The following is a 21,668-nucleotide window of genomic DNA, read 5'->3' as shown; positions in this document are numbered from 1 at the left end:
GAGGTGCGACGATCTCCGGGGCGACGATGCGCGGACCAGCAGTGATCTTCTCTCTCACAGCCCCTCGGCGCGATGGTTTCTGCGACGACACTCGCAGCGACGTGATACGGTCCGCAAGCAAGCGGTGCGGCGATCTCCCCCAGCGACGACAGGCTCTGCGACGACACTCGCAGCGATGTTAGACTTTCCCACACCGGTCTGGTGCGTCCCGCAAACGAAGGATGCGACAGCTCTGGCAGCGGCATCAGACGCTGCGACAATCTCGGCCTTCGTTGCGGCAGGAATCTTCTCGCACTGTCGGGGAAGCGCTCCGCAAGCGAGCGATGCAACACTTTTCAATTGCAAAAGTCTTTCAAGTTTAGTTTCAAGCTTCCCAGCACAGGTACAACTTCCAAAGGCCCCACAACTGGATCAAGCACTCTAGGAAGGACAGAACTCTCTCAGCAGAGTTCAGGGACGTTGGGGGTGAAGTCCTTTTGTACCTGGGACTTCAGAACAACAAGGAGCCAGCTCTTCACGGGCCCTTGGAGATTCCTTCAAGACAGGGGACACAACACAACAGCAAAGTCCTTTCCCTCTCCTTGGCATCAAAGCAACAGGTCAGTCCAGCAGAGCAACAGCAGGGCAGTCTTCCTTCTTCAGATTCAGCTTTCTCCTTGGCAGAGGTTCCTTCTTGATTCCAGGATGATCTAATTTTCTGTTGTCAGTGGTCCTGTACTTATACCCCTAAAAGTCTTTGTTCTCTTTGTGCAAGTGGGCCCTAAGCCCAGTCTGAACCAGTTCTGGGTGTTGCTTGAGCACTTTGTTTGCCTGGCTTCTCCTTTTCTTTCAGGGTGAGGGGCAGGGTCGTCATCCGCCCAGCAGGAGGTGGAGCCAGCATTGTGGCAGGCAGGCAAAGCCCTATTCAGGCCCAGGTGCTAATTCCTCCTACCACTCAGGTTGCAATTGCAGTCATTCAGCCTAGGGCTGACTCAGCCAGCCTCCTGGGGAATCCCCAGCCCCTGTCACTCTCAAACCAGACAATCAATACACAAACAGGACAAGGCACACAGAAGGGTCAGACAAGAGAACAGCAACTTTCTAAAAGTGCTGTTCTCAAACACAGGATTTAAAAAACACCTTTCCTAAAAGATGTGTTATTAAATTCTGAGTTCAGGGATACTAGACTCTTATGTCCTATCTTGTTCCTATGAGAAGAAATGCTGGTAGCCACTGTAGCCAGCATCCCCCATGTTAATCTATGGAGCAAGATAGCCTTACAATAGTGAAAAACAAAAATTCTGTAATTCACTACCAGAGCATGCCACCTGCACCAGTAAATGCTCTACCTTTCACATACACTGCACCCTGCCCAGGGGGGTACCTTGGGCCTTCCATAGGGGTGACAAATGTGCACAAAAAGGGAAGGGTTAGGCCTGATCAGTGGGGACACTGACCAGGAGGACACAGCAGTTCCTAGACTGCACACAGGCACTGCGGTGGCAGGCCTGAGACACCATTTTAGGGCTACTCATGTGGTTGGCACAATCAGTGCGGCAGGCCCACTAGTAGCATTTGTCATCACCAGCCCTGGCACACCCAGTGCACTTTACTAGGGACTTCATGGTGATAAAAATATGCCAATCATGTATATCTAGTCATAATAACAATTTACACAGAGAGCATATGCACTTTAGCACTGATCAGCAGTGGTAAAGTGCGCAGAGTCCTATTGCCAACAGCCACGGGTCAGGAAAAATAAGGGAAGAAGAAGCAAAATGTTTGGGGATGACCCTGCAAGAAGGGCCCATTCCAACACAACCCCCTTCCAGCCTAAAGTCAGGGTAGACCAAACGATACCTCGATGGGATTCCCTGCTTAAGGCGATAGAACACGGAACCTGGCCCAAACAGCAGGGCACTATTACTGTTCTACGCCTTCCTGAACCTAGTTGTATCACTCTATCCATACTCTCAGGGTCCACCATGCCAATCCATGTGGAACCCTTCTCCTTACCTGTGGACACCACCTGTGCAGCACCTAACCTTACTTTGCTCACAGGTGTGTCCCAACAGACAGACAGCAAGTCACAGTGACCACCGCCAGTGATCAGGGATGAGACCCAGACCTTATACCTCTCAGGGCTCTCGAACCCCTGTGGCATAAGATGGTGGGAGCAGTAGCCCCGGGTGCTTGGCACCCTTTGTCCACTCCCTCTCTTGTCAGGTCAGATCTGACACTCTGGCACTGACCCACCAGCCCCGGACCTGTGGCTGGACAGGAGGCTGGGGTGGGCTTCTGCACACCCGGTCCTCCTCTTCCTTGGGGCTCTGTACCCTCCAACCTGGAGTGCCACTGCCAGACACCAGAACTGATGGAGGCCTGGTTACAGGTACTCCCCGTTCACCAGACACTAGGAGAGCCTCCTCAAATGGCCTACAAGTACAGTCTAGGTGCCCAACCTGGTGTTCCCTTAAGGAACCCTCCAGGCCCTGAGACTGTGTTTCGGGCACCGTGAGACACACCGCCCCACACTCATTCCTTCTCCACTGAGACCGGACATGAGCCCCTTCACCCCTCCCACTACACTGGGACCTAACAGGGCTACACTGAACCTCTTCCACCTCACAGGTCTGGAAGATATCTAAGCCACTCCTTTTGGGATTACTCTCCAATGCCTCCTCAGACTCTCTGGAATTCACCAAGAGGTCTGCCTCCAACGCAAGCTCTCTGGGAACAGAGAACTCACACTCCACCGGGTGTTGGCATAGCTCTGGAAAACAGGGACTTAAAATATGCTCTCCAACAAATGAATCACACAACCCCCACAGTTGTTAACCAAGCTACCCTTTGCCTCACCCTCCAGTGCCTCACACAAGTACCCCACACCACTCTCCTGAGACTGGCAAGACAGTATCTGACTGTCTCTGTCACACAACCCACACTCTTCTGGCTGGTCTTCACACACACACCAAGGTTTCTAACATGGGGGAACCCCTTTCCCTGTACCTCTCATCTAGAGTCAGTAGAGTTTCCCTCCCACCACTAGGAATATAGTCCCCTGTGCCAGTCCCCCAATCTACTTCAGGGACACTGCACTCCACTGGAACTACATCATAAACCTGAACCCCCTGGTGTATGTTGACCCCCTCCCTCAAGTCAGGTGCCACATCTCTGTGTGTTTGTACCTTTCTCTCCGCACTAGATATCATAATCATGCTGCCACCATCTGAGCTGGACTCCACCTCCAACTCAGCAAAGCTCACCTCTTGAGCTACCCATGTTTCTTCTTCAGCTGAGACCCTCATGGCCTCACGCCTCTTGAGCTCCAACTCAAGTTTCCTCATTCTTAATTCATGGGCCAAGGTCAATTTCAATTCTTCCAGGGCACGGGCATGCTTGCTCTCCTCCGCCGCCCTTTCTTTTTCCATTTGCTTCATCTTCAATTCAAGCCTCAATATTTCTAACTTATGATCTCTAGCCCTTTGGTTTTCCTCCAACTCCTCTGGGGAAAAACTTTCAGCTGAATGGTTGCTGCCAGCCTTTGAGGCTGCTCTGGACACAGGCAGATCCTGTGGCCTGAAACCATCCCTCTGTGCATCCTCATCTACTTCTGCATCATCTGTCTCCCCAGCCTTTTTGGTCTCCCACCAGGCCCTTAAGGCCTCCTGTCGCTCCTCCTTCTTGGAGCAGTGCTTCATGGGGCATCCAAAGTTCCTGCAGAACTTCCTGAGTTGACCTACTTTGTAATCACTTAACATTTCAATATCAAACTCCAGTTCTGCAACATCACTTGCTGGTTTACCATTCTGAGACATGATTCTTGGATTCTGTCAGGGTTACGATCAAAAATAGAACCAAAAATAAAAAATGTAGTATGCGGTGGCGTAGTGGTCTGCACTCACTAGTGATGTACACCAATCACTGTGGGTCTAGTACAAATACAAGTTCAAATCCGTACCGCTGACCAACAATGTTAGAACTGGGGGTCTCTAGTTGGCAGGGGTAGGTACCACTGTCCAAATAGGGACCCTTGATTCTAGTCAGGGTAAGGAGGAAACCCTCTGGGATATCCCCTGCTCACCCTCTAGGTAGCTTGGCACGAGCAGTCAAGGCTATTCAGAAGGCAATGTGTAAAGTATTTGTACCAACACTCACAGTAACACAGTGAAAACACCACAAACGGACTCCACAACAGTTTAGAAAAATAAAGGTATTTAATCTAAACTACACAAGACCAAAACGACTAAAAATCCACCATACACAGTTCAAGGATATGGTTTCAAAAAGAGTTCTTAAGGTTGTCATGTAAGTTCTTTAGGTTGCGATAAAATAATTCACAGATGCGTGAAAAGTTCACAGTTGCGTCACGTTTACTCACAATACCTTTTAGTTGCGACAAAGTTCCAAAAGCAGAAGCTGGTTCGGTGGAAAACAAGCGATGCGTTGCTCCTGAGACCCTGGGGAGGCGTTTGCGACAGCCCCGCTGAAGCAGCGGGCGTGTTGCGACGAATCCGGTCTGTATGGGGAGGAAGGCCACTTGTATGGATTCCGGTACGTAGGTTCCGTAGGAAGTTTGTTCTCGCAAAGGCACGATGCGACGATCTTTGGAGGTGCAACGATCTCTGGGGCGACGATGCGCAGACTAGCGGCGATCTTCTCTCTCGCAGCTCCTCGGCACGATGGTTTCTGCGACGAAACTCGCAGCGACGTGATGCGGTCCGCAAGCAAGCAGTGCGGCGATCTCCCCCAGCGACGACAGGCTCTGTGACGACACTCGCAGCGATGTTAGACTTTCCCGCACTGGTCTGGTGTGTCCCGCAAATGAAGGATGCGACGGCTCTGGCAGCGGCGTCAGACGCTGCGACGATCTCGGCCTTCGTAGCGGCGGGAATCTTCTCACACTGTCGGGGAAGCACTCCGCAAGCGAGCGATGCGACAATTTTCAATTGCAAAAGTCTCTCAAGTTTAGTTTCAAGCTTCCCAGCACAGGTACAACTTCCAGAGGCCCCACAACTGGATCAAGCACTCTAGGAAGGACAGAACTCTCACAGCAGAGTTCAGGGAAGTTGGGGGTGAAGTCCTTTTGTTCCTGGGACTTCAGAACAGGGAGCCAGCTCTTCTCAGGCCCTTATAGATTCCTTCAAGACAGGGACACAGCACAACAGCAAAGTCCTTCCCCTCTCCTTGGCAGCAAAGCAACAGGTCAGTCCAGCAGAGCAACAGCAGGACAGTCTTCCTTCTTCAGATTCAGCTTTCTCCTTGGCAGAGGTTCCTTCTTGATTCCAGGATGATCTTCTTTTCTGTTGTCCGGGGTCCTGTACTTATACCCCTTAAAGTCTTTGTTCTCTTTGCGCATGTGTTCCCTGAGCCCGGTCTGAACCAGTTCTGGGTATTTTCTTGAGTACTTTGTTTTCCTGGCTTCTCCTTTCCTTTCAGAGTGAGGGGCAGGGTCCTCAGCCGCCCAGCAGGAGGTGGAGCCAGCATTTTGGCAGGCAGGCACAGCCCTATTCAGGCCCAGGTGCTAACTCCTCCCACCACTCAGGTTGCAAATGCAGTCTTTCAGCCTAGGGCTGACTCAGCCAGCCTCCCGGGGAATCCCCAGCCCCTGCCACTCTCAAACCAGACAGTCAATACACAAACAGGCACACAGAAGGGTCAGACAAGAGAACAGCAACTTTCTAAAAGTGCTGTTCTCAAACACAGGATTTAAAAACCACCTTTCCTAAAAGATGTGTTATTACATTCTGAGTTCAGGAATACTAGACTCTTATGTCCTATCTTGTTACTATGAGTAGAAATGCTGGTAGCCACTGTAGCCGGCATCCCCCTTGTTAACCTATGGAGCAAGATAGCCTTACAATAGTGAAAAATGAACATGGCTGCCTTTCACTACCAGAGCATGTCACCTGCACCAGTAAATGCTCTACCTTTCACATACACTGCACCCTGCCCAGGGGGGTACCTTGGGCCTTCCATAGGGGTGACTAATGCGCAAAAAAAGGGAAGGGTTAGGCCTGATCAGTGGGGACACTGACCAGGAGGACACTGCAGTTCCTAGACTGCACACAGGCACTGCGGTGGCAGGCCTGAGACACCATTTTAGGGCTACTCATGTGGGTGGCACAATCAGTGCTGCAGGCCCACTAGTAGCATTTGTCATCACCAGCCCTGGCACACCCAGTGCACTTTACTAGGGACTTCATGGTGATACAAATATGCCAATCATGTATATCCAATCATAATAACAATTTACACAGAGAGCATATGCCCTTTAGCACTGATCAGCAGTGGTAAAGTGTGCAGAGTCCTATTGCCAACAGCCACGGGTCAGGAAAAATAAGGGAGGAAGAAGCAAAAAGTTTGGGGATGACCCTGCAAGAAGGGCCAGTTCCAACAGTCAGGAACTCCACACTCTATGCATCTTTTCTGCTTATATTTTTCATATCACCCGGACGTTTTATCCTCAGAAATAATTAATGCACTTTAAACAGGTATTTTCTTTTTACTTAAATAATAACTCAATTAATACATGCGTATTAAATTATACTGTAACAGGAGAAATGTATGCGCTACAATTATACCACCAGATTGCATGACCTGAAGAAGCATTGTTGACCTCTATGAGCGCTCAAGGTCATACCATCCCCAGGCCACGTTTAACAACGTGAACTATCGTTCATAGTCTTTCACTCTTTCTTCCCTGCAAAATGTCACATATTTGGCCAGAAGCTGCCACTGTTCTTGCCACATAATTCCATTTGTACTAACAAACATTGGCAAAGCCAGTAGATTTGACCTATAGGTGTTAATATTTTGAATCTAGTTGCTTTAACTGCGGGGATCAGAGAGTAGTTATTACCAACCACAGGCGGGCCAGTGGCACAGATATATCCACACCCTGCAAACACAAAGTCACACCCAACGTTTACTCAGGCACCCCCACTCAAGTGGCTTAAGTTAACTAAACAAAAAATGCAAGTTTCGGGATGCATCGATTTGTTAAATGAAAGACAAGGGCAAGAGTTAATGTGTTTCAATGACATTGAGTAATCTGGCAACTGTAAGAAATGATCACCTTGCCTTACACTAATGTTTCTGCCTGTCGTTTCATTTGAAGAGCAGTGAATACTGTTGTTTTTTCTAGTAAACTTTAGAATACAGCCCACTTCTGAGATAGATAGGTGTTGTGTAAATGGAATTTGAAAGGCAGCTATTAGAAGGGTATCAACCATATTTTGATGCCTGTCGATATCCAAGCGAATATTCTCTTGAGATTGTGCATATCCCTTTAATTTAACTATCAAGTTACTCTTAAAAAGGGGGGCGTGGCTAGGCGGTCCGACAAGGCGGACACGCCTTAGAAATGCTCCTGTAGCCGGCGATAATCCTACATTAAGCCATCCAGCCGCAGCTGCAATATTTGATTTGCAATATTTTTTTAAATAGCTGCACTGACCGTTCGTGCGTTTATGCAAGACTGTGGAGCACCCGAAATGCCTCCGTCGAGCTCCTGGTACTGCCCTGGGACTGCTGCTGCCGAGGTCATACTCAAGTACCGGAGCCGGCCTGCGCATGCCCGGCCTCCAACGGGACGGGCCTATTGCCTGGAACTGTGTGCGTCCTTGGGCCTGGTGCCTCCGGGTGCCCCCCTCATGGGGTGTCACCTTTGTAGCGGTTGATACCTCTGTCCTGGTGGATTGAAATGTAGAGTGTATACTAGTGAGTCAGAGCCTGGCTGGCAAGCTGCGCCAGAGTTGGCCCGCCATCTTTAGCTCTGCCTGGCCGAAGCTCGGGTAGTGATTGCCGGGGTAATCCAGGAGTTGCGGCCCCCGCTGGCATAACAAGTAACGATTAGCCAAGTACAATACTGGGAGTTATTTTGTGAGTCACCTTGTGATTGTGCTGCCTTCGAAAGAAATTCTTATTTTTTGCCCTATGTCATGAAACTAAATTGGCGAGTGGTGAGTGCGTGCGCGCGTGCCCAGCGAATGTGTGGAGAGATTATAAAAGCCAAAGAAACAAGCATTGGCATAGCCAAGTGGTGCGCGCACCGGCAAAAGTGAAAGCAGGCGTGCATAACCACAAGCTCTAGGCCACAGTGGTTGCATTTTAGAAAGCCCACTTACTAAAAGTCTCTCCAGGGCAGTGCATGCGCTGGATCAGGCGAAACCTAAAAAGGGAAAATTATACATTTAAAATCATGAATTTACTCAACACATCAGAGTTCCACCAGTGATGCCTGTGCATTAAATGTGCCTAGAAAACAGCGCTAAACAGGGTACCACTTGTGAAGCGTACATTTAATGTACATTTTAAGAATTTTAGAACTGGTGCATGAAGTTTCTGGTACGGCTTTTTAGTTTCTCCCTTTTTTGTACGAGAACCAACAAAGTGCAGCCTGTACTACATATACAGGGTAGAGGAAAATTAGATAAAGTGATTGCCAAGGAAGCCCGGAAGGAAGGGTTGTAAAAGAATGAATATACACGATTCAGCTCCAAAAATAGTTTTTTGTGTTTACGTATTTCAAGAAAAAATGGAAATAAAATTGGAATAATTATCATGGGTGTTAGACTGAGTCAGCGGAACTCTCTTGAGTTGAGGGGTGTAGGAGAGTAGGGTCTGCTATCCTATGGTCACCCCAATTTTTGCTTTTTGCTTCACTGGTTTTCGACTTACTGAGGCTGTGGGCCTGCTAATCAGACCCCCAGCCTGCTGTTCTCTCTCTAAATTTGTAATACATGTGCTATAGGTACATACCACAATTGGAAATGGACTCCTTGTCAGCCCCTGTACCATGCACTATAGGGGCTCAGGGCATAGGTGCCACCAAGGCCTACCAGGGGCTGAAGCATAGCTTTTGCCACCCCTGGCTGGTTCTTAAATTGACACAACTGGCTGAACACTCAGCTGGGGCAAGTGGGTGTAATCACCCCTTGCTTAGATATAGTATACCTATATCTAAACCTATATCTGGACACATATAAACCTGTGAGTCACTCCTATGGAAGGCCTTATCAATCCTGGAGGCAGAGTGCGTGGTTTAATGTGAGATGGAGCTCTGGCATGAGCTGAGCCTGTCTGCAGCTGTCGGGAACAACTCCCTAAGCTGATCCGGGATAATGCCATACCATATACTATTAAGTGCCTTATAACTGTTGCGGTTATATAGCAACTTTGGTTTGGCTTTATCAAAACATGTCATGTAAGGTGTCATACGAATTGGAATACTACCCCCTCGCCAGTTCTGGCGACGGGGGTAGCATTCCACCCCTCTAGAGGGAGAAGACATGTTACTTTACTGAAACGCGGTTGATTTTAAAAGAGCCTCAGATCCACAAAATGGATGCCTCTGCCACAGACACGGGTCTGGCCTCCTGCTGCTGACCGAAACTCAGCAGATGGTGGCCTGGACAAAGGGTTTCCTGTCGCAGGGCGGTGTTACACCACCCCAGACAGGAGATAGTGGATTGTAGCAGGGAGGTTTCAAAGAAACCAGACACTGCCTGGGGAGCACAAGGCTGCCCCATGCATAATCCGGCCAAACCGGTTCTGGGGCACACCAGCCCCAGTCCCAGCGTGGCCTGGATCAAAGGAAAGGGGTGTATCCACACCCTTCCTGGGTCCCACCCATAGGAGGGGACCTAGCAGGTAATCCAGCCCACCAGATTCGAATAAGAGTGGGAGCAGTGCCAATGCAACTCAGATTATCCTGAAGAAACATAAGAAACAAAACTCTGGACCCTTTGACATCCTACTCAACGTAGAAGACTGAAGAATCTCCCTTGTGGTCAAGGAGTGACCACCCTGTGCAAACAGGCACCATCCAGCACCTCGACCCTTGCTTTGTTGCAGTTCCCGCCAGAACTCGAGCGACAGAGATCGACGAGATCAAGCTTGCCTGCCTTCCTCCAGCCCGATCCACAGTCCCTGCAGAGCTGAGACCCGTGGAGGCGACTGGAAGCGTGGGGCACGCCATCTTGAAAAGGCCACGAGACGCTGACAGTGCAGCCCACGAGTGACCCTCGAAGCTGTACACCGGGGTCTGAGAAGCCCCAACCCTGAGCTACTCTTGCACCGAAGCTCACCCCTCCACACTCGACGAGTGCTGCGTGGGGCCCTTCTGCTTGTGTTGGCTCGACGCGTTGGCCCGGTCACTTGCCAGCTGGCTTGTGGCCCCTGTGCCGATGAAAACCTTAAACCGACTTGCTTTTCTGGTTGCTCCAGATTTGCACCAGCTCCTGTGAAAAGGAACCCCTGCTCTGACCCTCCTGGTCCGAGTGAGAAGCAATCTCCCAGTTCCGCGTGGATTGCTTTTGCCAAGAGTTGTGTGCTCCAATCTTGAAGCCGACGGCGCTGACGGCGAGAACCTGCGTGGGACAGATCGTGACCTGCTCCTGGACGTCGCAGATGCTCCAGAGCCCACGTGACAGCGGAGAGAAGCTCCTCGACAACCATCTGATTGCGCCCGACATTGCCTGGTTCCGTCCTGGTTCCACCCTGGTCACTGCTGAGTGACCCAGACTCTGTCCCCTCTGCTTTCAGATACTTCTCGACTTCGATCCACCCTTGGATCACACCGGACACTTCTGCTTCCCATCGCCTGCAGCATCTTCAGCTCCAAGCACCAAGAGCCTGCGTGTCAAAACCCGACGCCACTTCGACCCTATGCACCCGCTTCCTGTGGGTGAGGTAACATTGCAACGCCGGTGTTCCCACACTGGTACACACCTCTAGGGTCTGTCTCTTAAGTTTTGTTCCTCTAGGTTCAGCTGAAGTATCTTTAAACTCACTTTGTGTAACTTTTACGCACCATTGACATTGCATTGGTGTAAGCCGCACTTTACGTGCTGCACCCGAATCCCGCGGGCTTTTCCCGACTTCAGCATTGCTTGTCCCGACTGCTCCCAGCGATTCTCTAGGCCCTAGGCCTAACCACTGTTCGATTGGTATCTCTTATACCACTTTTTTAATACATGGTTTGAGTGGCCACCCGCCCTCATCCATAATTGTGCAACTTTGTATGTTATACTGTGCTTTTGATTTAACGCTTGTGCCCCTTTGCTCATAAAGAGTACTGGGGATTAATTTAGAAATAAACACATATATTTTTGTAATATATACTTGTGTGGTGTCCTTTCATTTGGTATTACAGGATTGTATGTGGTAAAACAGCTTGCTTAACACGACCTCTTAAGTTAAGCCTTTAAGGCTGCTTAGTCCATGCTACCCCTAGGATAGCTCGTCTACAAGTTTGACTTGCATCCAGAATTGGAAACACCACATATCAGGCCAACTTCTCACAAGGCGGACTTGGGCCAACATGAATTCAATATTAAATTCACAAAATCTTCTCCGCTAATTTGCAGGGATGCGCCAGTAATTGTAAATCTGCCCCTGGGAGTATTGTGGTGAAGCGCTTTGTGAGTGATGAATGCCATTTTTAGGTGGATTCGAGCTTCATAACATAAGGTAGCCAGTTGACTGCTTGCAGGTGTGGCGATATGTGGTCAAATTTCCTAGATCCTGTTAGGAGTCTTGCTGTGGCGTTGATATCGGCTTTTAAAGTGGTTTGCATTTTTATGCACATGTGTGATTACATTGGTTAAAAGGAAGTAGGTTTGTTTACCACCTACGAGTGGCGATAGCTTCTGATTTCCATACGGCCAGGCCTTCACTTTTTAGGAAGATAAGAACTGAAGGACATTGCATGTCCTACCTTTGGCGGGACAGAGTGGTATGGGAGCAAGAGACGAAGGAGAGAGCTGGCCGGAAGGAGGAAGACACAGAGAATCGTGATGGTCTTTGCAAAGGTGAAGGTTGTTGTTGAGAAGAGGACGGCGCAGGGTGAGGAGGACGAGGTGGTCAGTAGAGGAACTGCTAGGCGATGGAGTGAGATGTGGTTTGAATGAGGTTGAGGGCACGTGTTGTTATCAAAGAGGGAACCATCGGACATGGCGGACCCTTGCAGCACCTAGAGTCCAAGTTCTTTGTGAGCGCCTTCGGCTGCACGGCGAAAGAGAGGCAGATTTTGGATAGGTTGGGTCAACCGACTACAGTGTTTGACAACCAGATTCCATAGCCACTTGAAGCAACATAGCCGCATTCAACGGCTCTCTCTACAAACCAACTCTATGAAGTGGTGAGGACCAATCGAGGAAGAACAGGGTAGCACTTTTTCAAACCACATCTTTGTGCAAACCGGGAATTCTGAGAACATGGACACCTTGTTTACTTCAGAGATTTTTCGAGACTTCCGGGAGTAAGCGTACGGCATAAGATTGAAACGACACGCGCCCAAGGCCGACAGGTGTGATCAGGTCTTCAACGGTGGGTTATGATGAAAGTGACGAGCCACTTGGATATCATGGTTTGAGAAAACTTCAATTTAACTTCCTGGTCCTGGAGTCGGCCTGTTGGTCATATCTGCTCTTATGTATGTCGTATGACCTTGATCCACTGAAAGAGCTTCATGAGCCTTCATCGCAGAGAGGAAGCTGAGGAGGCCAGGAATTCAGCTTCGACACTCGCTCCCATCACAGTCCATTCTTCCTGTGTCCTGGAATTAAGGAGAACTGACTCCCTGAAGAAAGGAAGGATTTGGAGAGGCAAGTCAACGATGCCTGTTCTGATCACATGGCACATCTTCGTAGGTCCCTTCGCGTCATTGGTAGGTGAGCCCTCACAGGGAGACCAGCTACCATTAGCACAAGTTGTTCAACAAAGATGTCCACGAGCAGGGGTTCCATGGACATTGGACCTCAGACGTCCACGCCACGCTCTGATATCCGGTCCATCGAAGAGAACAGTGGGTATGACCGTGCACGTGGCCAAAACCTCTTACTAGCCCCTCGCCCTACAGAGATTTGATGCTGTTGGCCAAATTCACGGGTCCTGTGAGAAGATGAATCCGTGAAACCACAGTCGACAGACGACATTGGACAGCACTGGGTGATACCTTGTTATTCTTCTTGAACTAGAGCTGGCAAACATTGGTGCCAGTTGCTCGTGTAGTGTGACGTAAATCCAGAGTATTGGTTTACACGCATTTAAAGTAATTTCTGGTTACCTCTGGTGTACTCTGTTTCTGTAACTTTCACTCACGGCTGACTTCGTGCAGAAAAAAATTCTTGTGGAAACCACCCCCTATGTCCACCACGTGACGTCAGGACGTCTATGGACAATAGTGCCTGGCTTGGCTTTTGGGCGCGCTGACATTTGTGACATGCAATTTCCATGCAAATGACCTCTCAGGGCTTAGTTTGCGGATTACAGGTTAATTCGTTCCAACATTATGCCTCCATTTCTACTGTAGAACATTCCAGTAAAAGTGTTTACAGTCTGCACTGCTCCTGGGGGACACTTGTCCATAATATTCTCATGGCTGGTGACAGAACAAGGCACTCGGACGGTGATTGGCTGCCGTGCTGCAGGGAGCACTCAGTGCACAGGCTGCGCTCTCTTGGTCACTCAAGCTTGGGCCTCTCAGAGGGGGCACATTTGGTGCCAAGTAACGAGGAATACCCAGAGACGCGTCACTCAAAGTGCTGTAATGCATTTATTAAACCCCCTCAACCCTCCTGGACCCGTGCAGGGCATGCATGGTCATCAGAGGTACCACCACTTCGACCTTTGCCCCTGTTCTTTCTCCTCTTTACAAGGCAGAGTTCGGCGCCCCGTTTGTGCATGGTTTACAGTTTCCTTTGTGCGCACAAAAGTCGGCCCCAAACTGGAAACCGTCAGTGTCAGGATGCGGGAGGGCTGGGGCCGGCAGATAAAGAGGTGAACAGAACAACTGCTGATAACAAGAGGCCTCGGTGGGAGGCTGCAGGCTGGAAGGAGGCATCTCAGACGACAAACAACTGCAGCTTGGGCTCATGGACTGCAGAGCCACGCCCTGCCTGACCCTTCCCCGGCCCTACCAGCCTATACTCCATCCAGACCGACGAACAACTGCAGCTTGGGCCCATGGACTGCAGAGCCACGCCCTGCCTGACCCTTCCCCGGCCCCACCAGCCTGTACTCCATCCAGACCGACGAACAACTGCAGCTTGGGCCCTGGGACTGCAGAGCCACGCCCTGCCTGACCCTTCCCCGGCCCCACCAGCCTGTACTCCATCCAGACCGACGAACAACTGCAGCTTGGGCCCTGGGACTGCAGAGCCACGCCCTGCCTGACTCTGCCCCGGCCCCACCAGCCTGTACTCCATCCAGACCGACGAACAACTGCAGCTTGGGCCCTGGGACTGCAGAGCAACGCCCTGCCTGACCCTGCCCCGGCCCTACCAGCCTATACTCCATCCAGACCGACGAACAACTGCAGCTTGGGCCCATGGACTGCAGAGCCACGCCCTGCCTGACCCTTCCCCGGCCGCACCAGCCTGTACTCCATCCAGACCGACGAACAACTGCAGCTTGGGGCCATGGACTGCAGAGCAACGCCCTGCCTGACCCTGCCCCGGCCCTACCAGCCTATACTCCATCAGATTCCAGACCGACGAACAACTGCAGCTTGGGGCCATGGACTGCAGAGCCACGCCCTGCCTGACCCTTCCCCAGCCCCACCAGCCTATACTCCATCCAGACCGACGAACAACTGCAGTTTGGGCCCATGGACTGCAGAGCAACGCCCTGCCTGACCCTGCCCCGGCCCTACCAGCCTATACTCCATCCAGACCGACGAACAACTGCAGCTTGGGCCCTGGGACTGCAGAGCCACGCCCTGCCTGACTCTGCCCCAGCCCTACCAGCCTATACTCCATCCAGACCGACGAACAACTGCAGCTTGGGGCCATGGACTGCAGAGCCACGCCCTGCCCTGCCTGGCTCTGCCCCGACCCTACCAGCCTGTACTCCATCCAGACCGACGTACAACTGCAGTTTGGGCCCATGGACTGCAGAGCCACGCCCTGCCTGACCCTTCCCCGGCCCTACCAGCCTATACTCCATCCAGACCGACGAACAACTGCAGCTTGGGCCCATGGACTGCAGAGCCACGCCCTGCCTGACCCTTCCCTGGCCCTACCAGCCTATACTCCATCCAGACCGACGAACAACTGCAGCTTGGGCCCATGGACTGCAGAGCCACGCCCTGCCTGACCCTTCCCCGGCCCCACCAGCCTGTACTCCATCCAGACCGACGAACAACTGCAGCTTGGGCCCATGGACTGCAGAGCCACGCCCTGCCTGACCCTTCCCCGGCCCCACCAGCCTGTACTCCATCCAGACCGACGAACAACTGCAGCGCGGGCCCTGGGACTGCAGAGCCACGCCCTGCCTGACTCTGCCCCGGCCCTACCAGCCTATACTCCATCCAGACCGACGAACAACTGCAGCTTGGGGCCATGGACTGCAGAGCCACGCCCTGCCTGACCCTTCCCTGGCCCCACCAGCCTATACTCCATCCAGACCAACGAACAACTGCAGCTTGGGCCCATGGACTGCAGAGCCACGCCCTGCCTGACCCTTCCCCGGCCCCACCAGCCTGTACTCCATCCAGACCGACGAACAACTGCAGCGCGGGCCCTGGGACTGCAGAGCCACGCCCTGCCTGACCCTTCCCCGGCCCTACCAGCCTTTACTCCTGCTTCAGACCGACAAACAACTGTACATTGGGACTGTGGACTGCAGTGCGATGCCCTGCCTGACCCTTCTCCGGCCCTACCAGCGTGTACTCCATCCAGACCAACGAACAACTGCAGCTTGGGCCCATGGACTGCAGTGCGATGCCCTGCCTGACTCTGCCCCGGCCCTACCAGCCTATACTCCATCCAGACCGACGAACAACTGCAGCTTGGGCCCATGGACTGCAGAGCCACGCCCTGCCTGACCCTTCCCCAGCCCCACCAGCCTATACTCCATCCAGACCGACGAACAACTGCAGCTTGGGGCCATGGACTGCAGAGCCACGCCCTGCCTGACCCTGCCCCGGCCCTACCAGCCTATACTCCATCCAGACCGACGAACAACTGCAGCTTGGGGCAATGGACTGCAGAGCCACGCCCTGCCTGACCCTTCCCCGGCCCTACCAGCCTATACTCCATCCAGACCGACGAACAACTGTACATTGGGACTGTGGACTGCAGTGCGATGCCCTGTCTGACCCTTCCCCGGCCCTACCAGCCTTTACTCCTTCTTCAGACCCGACGAACAACTGTACATTGGGACTGTGGACTGCAGTGCGATGCCCTGTCTGACCCTTCCCCGGCCCTACCAGCCTATACTCCATCCAGACCGACGAACAACTGCAGCTTGGGCCCATGGACTGCAGAGCCACGCCCTGCCTGACCCTTCCCCGGCCCCACCAGCCTGTACTCCATCCAGACCGACGAACAACTGCAGCTTGGGCCCTGGGACTGCAGAGCCACGCCCTGCCTGACCCTTCCCCGGCCCCACCAGCCTGTACTCCATCCAGACCGACGAACAACTGCAGCTTGGGCCCTGGGACTGCAGAGCCACGCCCTGCCTGACTCTGCCCCGGCCCCACCAGCCTGTACTCCATCCAGACCGACGAACAACTGCAGCTTGGGCCCTGGGACTGCAGAGCAACGCCCTGCCTGACCCTGCCCCGGCCCCACCAGCCTATACTCCATCCAGACCGACAAACAACTGCAGCTTGGGCCCATGGACTGCAGAGCCACGCCCTGCCTGACCCTGCCCCGGCCCCACCAGCCTGTACTCCATTCAGACCGACGAACAACTGCAGCTTGGGCCCATGGACTGCAGAGCCACGCCCTGCCTGACCCTTCCCCGGCCCCACCAGCCTGTACTCCATCCAGACCGACGAACAACTGCAGCCTGGGCCCATGGACTGCAGAGCCACGCCCTGCCTGACCCTTCCCCGGCCCCACCAGCCTGTACTCCATCCAGACCGACGAACAACTGCAGCTTGGGCCCATGGACTGCAGAGCCACGCCCTGCCTGACCCTGCCCCGGCCCTACCAGCCTGTACTCCATCCAGACCGACGAACAACTGCAGCTTGGGGCCATGGACTGCAGAGCCACGCCCTGCCTGACCCTGCCCCGGCCCTACCAGCCTGTACTCCATCCAGACCGACGAACAACTGCAGCTTGGGGCCATGGACTGCAGAGCCACGCCCTGCCTGACCCTTCCCCAGCCCCACCAGCCTATACTCCATCCAGACCGACGAACAACTGCAGCTTGGGCCCTGGGACTGCAGAGCCACGCCCTGCCTGACTCTGCCCCGGCCCTACCAGCCTATACTCCATCCAGACCGACGAACAACTGCAGCTTGGGGCCATGGACTGCAGAGCCACGCCCTGCCTGACCCTTCCCCGGCCCCACCAGCCTATACTCCATCCAGACCAACGAACAACTGCAGCGCGGGCCCATGGACTGCAGAGCCACGCCCTGCCTGACCCTTCCCCGCCCCTACCAGCCTCTACTCCATCCAGACCGACGAACAACTGCAGCTTGGGCCCATGGACTGCAGAGCCACGCCCTGCCTGACCCTGCCCCGGCCCTACCAGCCTATACTCCATCCAGACCGACGTACAACTGCAGCTTGGGCCCATGGACTGCAGAGCCACGCCCTGCCTGACCCTTTCCCGGCCCCACCAGCCTATACTCCATCCAGACCGACGTACAACTGCAGCTTGGGCCCATGGACTGCAGAGCCACGCCCTGCCTGACCCTGCCCCGGCCCCTACCAGCCTGTACTCCATCCAGACCGACGAACAACTGCAGCTTGAGCCCATGGACTGCAGAGCCACGCCCTGCCTGACCCTTCCCCAGCCCCACCAGCCTGTACTCCATCCAGACTGACGAACAACTGTAGCTTGGGCCCATGGACTGCAGAGCCACGCCCTGCCTGACCCTTCCCCGGCCCCACCAGCCTGTACTCCATCCAGACCGACGAACAACTGCAGCCTGGGCCCATGGACTGCAGAGCCACGCCCTGCCTGACCCTGCCCCGGCCCCACCAGCCTGTACTCCATCCAGACCGACGAACAACTGCAGCTTGGGGCCATGGACTGCAGAGCCACGCCCTGCCTGACCCTTCCCCGGCCCTACCAGCCTATACTCCATCCAGACCGACGAACAACTGCAGCTTGGGCCCATGGACTGCAGAGCCACGCCCTGCCTGACCCTTCCCCGGCCCTACCAGCCTATACTCCATCCAGACCGACGAACAACTGCAGCTTGGGCCCTGGGACTGCAGAGCAACGCCCTGCCTGACCCTGCCCCGGCCCTACCAGCCTATACTCCATCCAGACCGACGAACAACTGCAGCTTGGGCCCATGGACTGCAGAGCCACGCCCTGCCTGACCCTTCCCCGGCCCTACCAGCCTATACTCCATCCAGACCGACGAACAACTGCAGCTTGGGCCCTGGGACTGCAGAGCCACACCCTGCCTGACCCTTCCCCGGCCCTACCAGCCTGTACTCCATCCAGACCAACGAACAACTGCAGCGCGGGCCCATGGACTGCAGAGCCACGCCCTGCCTGACCCTTCCCTGGCCCCACCAGCCTGTACTCCATCCAGACCGACGAACAACTGCAGCGCGGGCCCATGGACTGCAGAGCCACGCCCTGCCTGACCCTTCCCTAGCCCCACCAGCCTATACTCCATCCAGACCGACGAACAACTGCAGCTTGGGGCCATGGACTGCAGAGCCACGCCCTGCCTGACCCTTCCCTAGCCCTACCAGCCTGTACTCCATCCAGACCGACGAACAACTGCAGCTTGGGGCCATGGACTGCAGAGCCACGCCCTGCCTGACCCTTCTCCGGCCCTACCAGCCTGTACTCCATCCAGACCGACGAACAACTGCAGCTTGGGCCCTGGGACTGCAGAGCCACGCCCTGCCTGACTCTGCCCCGGCTCTACCAGCCTATACTCCATCCAGACCGACGAACAACTGCAGCTTGCGGCCATGGACTGCAGAGCCACGCCCTGCCTGACCCTTCCCCGGCCCCACCAGCCTATACTCCATCCAGACCGATGAACAACTGCAGCTTGGGCCCATGGACTGCAGAGCCACGCCCTGCCTGACCCTGCCCCGGCCCTACCAGCCTATACTCCATCCAGACCGACGTGCAACTGCAGCTTGGGCCCATGGACTGCAGAGCCACGCCCTGCCTGACCCTTCCCCGGCCCCACCAGCCTGTACTCCATCCAGACCGACGAACAACTGCAGCTTGGGCCCATGGACTGCAGAGCCACGCCCTGCCTGACCCTGCCCCGGCCCTACCAGCCTGTACTCCATCCAGACCGACGAACAACTGCAGCTTGGGCCCTGGGACTGCAGAGCCACGCCCTGCCTGACCCTTCCCCAGCCCCACCAGCCTATACTCCATCCAGACCGACGAACAACTGCAGCTTGGGCCCTGGGACTGCAGAGCCACGCCCTGCCTGACTCTGCCCCGGCCCTACCAGCCTATACTCCATCCAGACCGATGAACAACTGCAGCTTGGGGCCATGGCCTGCAGAGCCACGCCCTGCCTGTCCCTGCCCCGGCCCTACCAGCCTTTACTCCTGCTTCAGACCGACAAACAACTGCACATTGGGACTGTGGACTGCTGTGCGATGCCCTGCCTGACCCTTCCCCGACCCTACCAGCCTTTGCTCCTTCTTCAGACCGATGAACAACTGTAGCTTGGGCCCATGGACTGCAGTGTCATACTCTGACTGACTCTACTCCGGCCCTACTAGCCTTAATCTCCCTTCAAACCAGAAACAACAAACTGCCCAAAAAGATTCCCCAGTAACCTGGGCGCTGAGCTTGAGTTGCAGTACATCACCTGACTCTTCCCCAGCCCTACCATTCTTTAGAAGGCACTGGTTTGACCGTAATTGTTTAGATTTTCCCATAAGGCAGGCTGTCAACCTAGGGCAGTCAAAGGCCAATTCTTTTAACAGAAAAGCAAATTCGGGTGTGTTATTATTTAACTGCTTCACATTTACCAAGCTGCCGTTTGTTCGTGCAAACGCCTCTGTAGGGTTTCACTGAAAGCACACTAGAACAGTGGCGGCTCGCACAGGTAACACTGTGAGGCGGTGCGGGGCGTGGTGGGGGTAGTGAAGTTCGACATACGACTGGAAAGATCAAAGTAAATAAATAAATAAATAAAACCACTTACCTTGTGCTCGTCGCATCGCCACATCTGTGCGAGCCACTACTACACTGACGGTTGTGACTAAGGGCCAGATGTAGGTCACCAAATACCGGTCGGTAACGGCCGATTTCGGCCGTTATCGACCGGTATTTGGTGATTGAGATGTAGGGGGCCTAAATCTTACAGAATCGGTAAATTTACAGAATCTGTAAATTTACAGAATCTGTAAATTTACCGATTCTGTAAAATACCGATTCGGTAAATTTGCCGAATCGGTAAATCGATATGTAGGTGGCACTGCAAACAGTGCCCCAGGCCCCTAAAAATTTGTTATTTACCATGTAATACTATTGCATGGTAAATAACGAATACCTGTGTACATGCACATCTGTGCATGTACACCTGTGCCATGTGGCACACAGACATGCCCTAAGGGCATGAATGTGTGTCACATGGCACACAAGCCAGAATCAGGGGTGCAACAGGTTGTCAAAGTGACACCCTGTCCCCCTTGTCAATTCAGTAATTTTACTGAATCGGTATTTACCGATTCGGTAATTGCCATAGGTTCGTATGGGCCTCAAGGCCCATAGGAATCAATGGCAATTACCGAATCATTCCGATTCGGTAAAAATTACCGAATAATTACCTACATTTTATTTACCGAATCTAAAATACCTAATCGGTAAAATTCTGTATTTTAGAGTCGGTAAATAAGGTTTACCTACATCTGGCCCTTGGTCAGCAGTGGTTGAGTGGACTCAAAACCTTGTCTTCGATTAAATCGGAAGAAAGCCACCTTTGTGTAAACATTGACCCGGGGTCTCTGCGCAACTTGGGGACCTAGATTCTAACTTTTCCAGAGGGGTGGATGTAAAGATTTCTGCCTGTGCAGATTGGAAGCCAGCGAGCAAAGTCATAATTTGGCGCCATTTAGCGTACCTCCTGCTCGATTATTGGCTGCTTCCCGAGTAGATTTTCTACTTGAGAAGCAGCACAATCAACTGGTCATGCGCTTGCGCACTGCGTGGTGCTATTTGCTCTGATTCTTCAGCACAGAATGCACAAACAGCTCTAAATCGCGACGTGAGCAGCATAACAGGCCATTTACTGCAGGTTGTCAGAACTCAGCTGAATCTTGCGGTGAAATTCCGAGCAGTGAAATTCCGTGAGTTCCGCCAAGGCCTCAGCTGAATTTTGCGGTGAAATTCCGAACAGTGAAATTCCGTGAGATGCGCCCAGGCCTCAGCTGAATTTTGCGGTGAAATTCCGAGCAGTGAAATTCCGTGAGATCCGCCCAGGCCTCAGCTGAATTTTGCGGTCAAATTCCGAGCAGTGAAATTCCGTGAGATGCGCCCAGGCCTCAGCTGAATTTTGCGGTCAAATTCCGAGCAGTGAAATTCCGTGAGATCCGCCCAGGCCTCAGCTGAATTTTGCGGTGAAATTCCGAGCAGTGAAATTCCGTGAGATCAGACCAGGCCTCAGCTGAATTTTGCGGTGAAATTCCGAGCAGTGAAATTCCGTGAGATCCGCCCAGGCCTCAGCTGAATTTTGCGGTCAAATTCCGAGCAGTGAAATTCCGTGAGATGCGCCCAGGCCTCAG

The sequence above is a fragment of the Lissotriton vulgaris genome, chromosome 11, assembly GCF_964263255.1.
Source record: "Lissotriton vulgaris chromosome 11, aLisVul1.2, whole genome shotgun sequence".
In the NCBI taxonomy this organism is placed as follows: Eukaryota; Metazoa; Chordata; class Amphibia; order Caudata; family Salamandridae; genus Lissotriton; species Lissotriton vulgaris.
The sequence above is the reverse complement of the archived record's forward strand: the minus strand, read 5'-3'. Positions refer to the sequence as shown.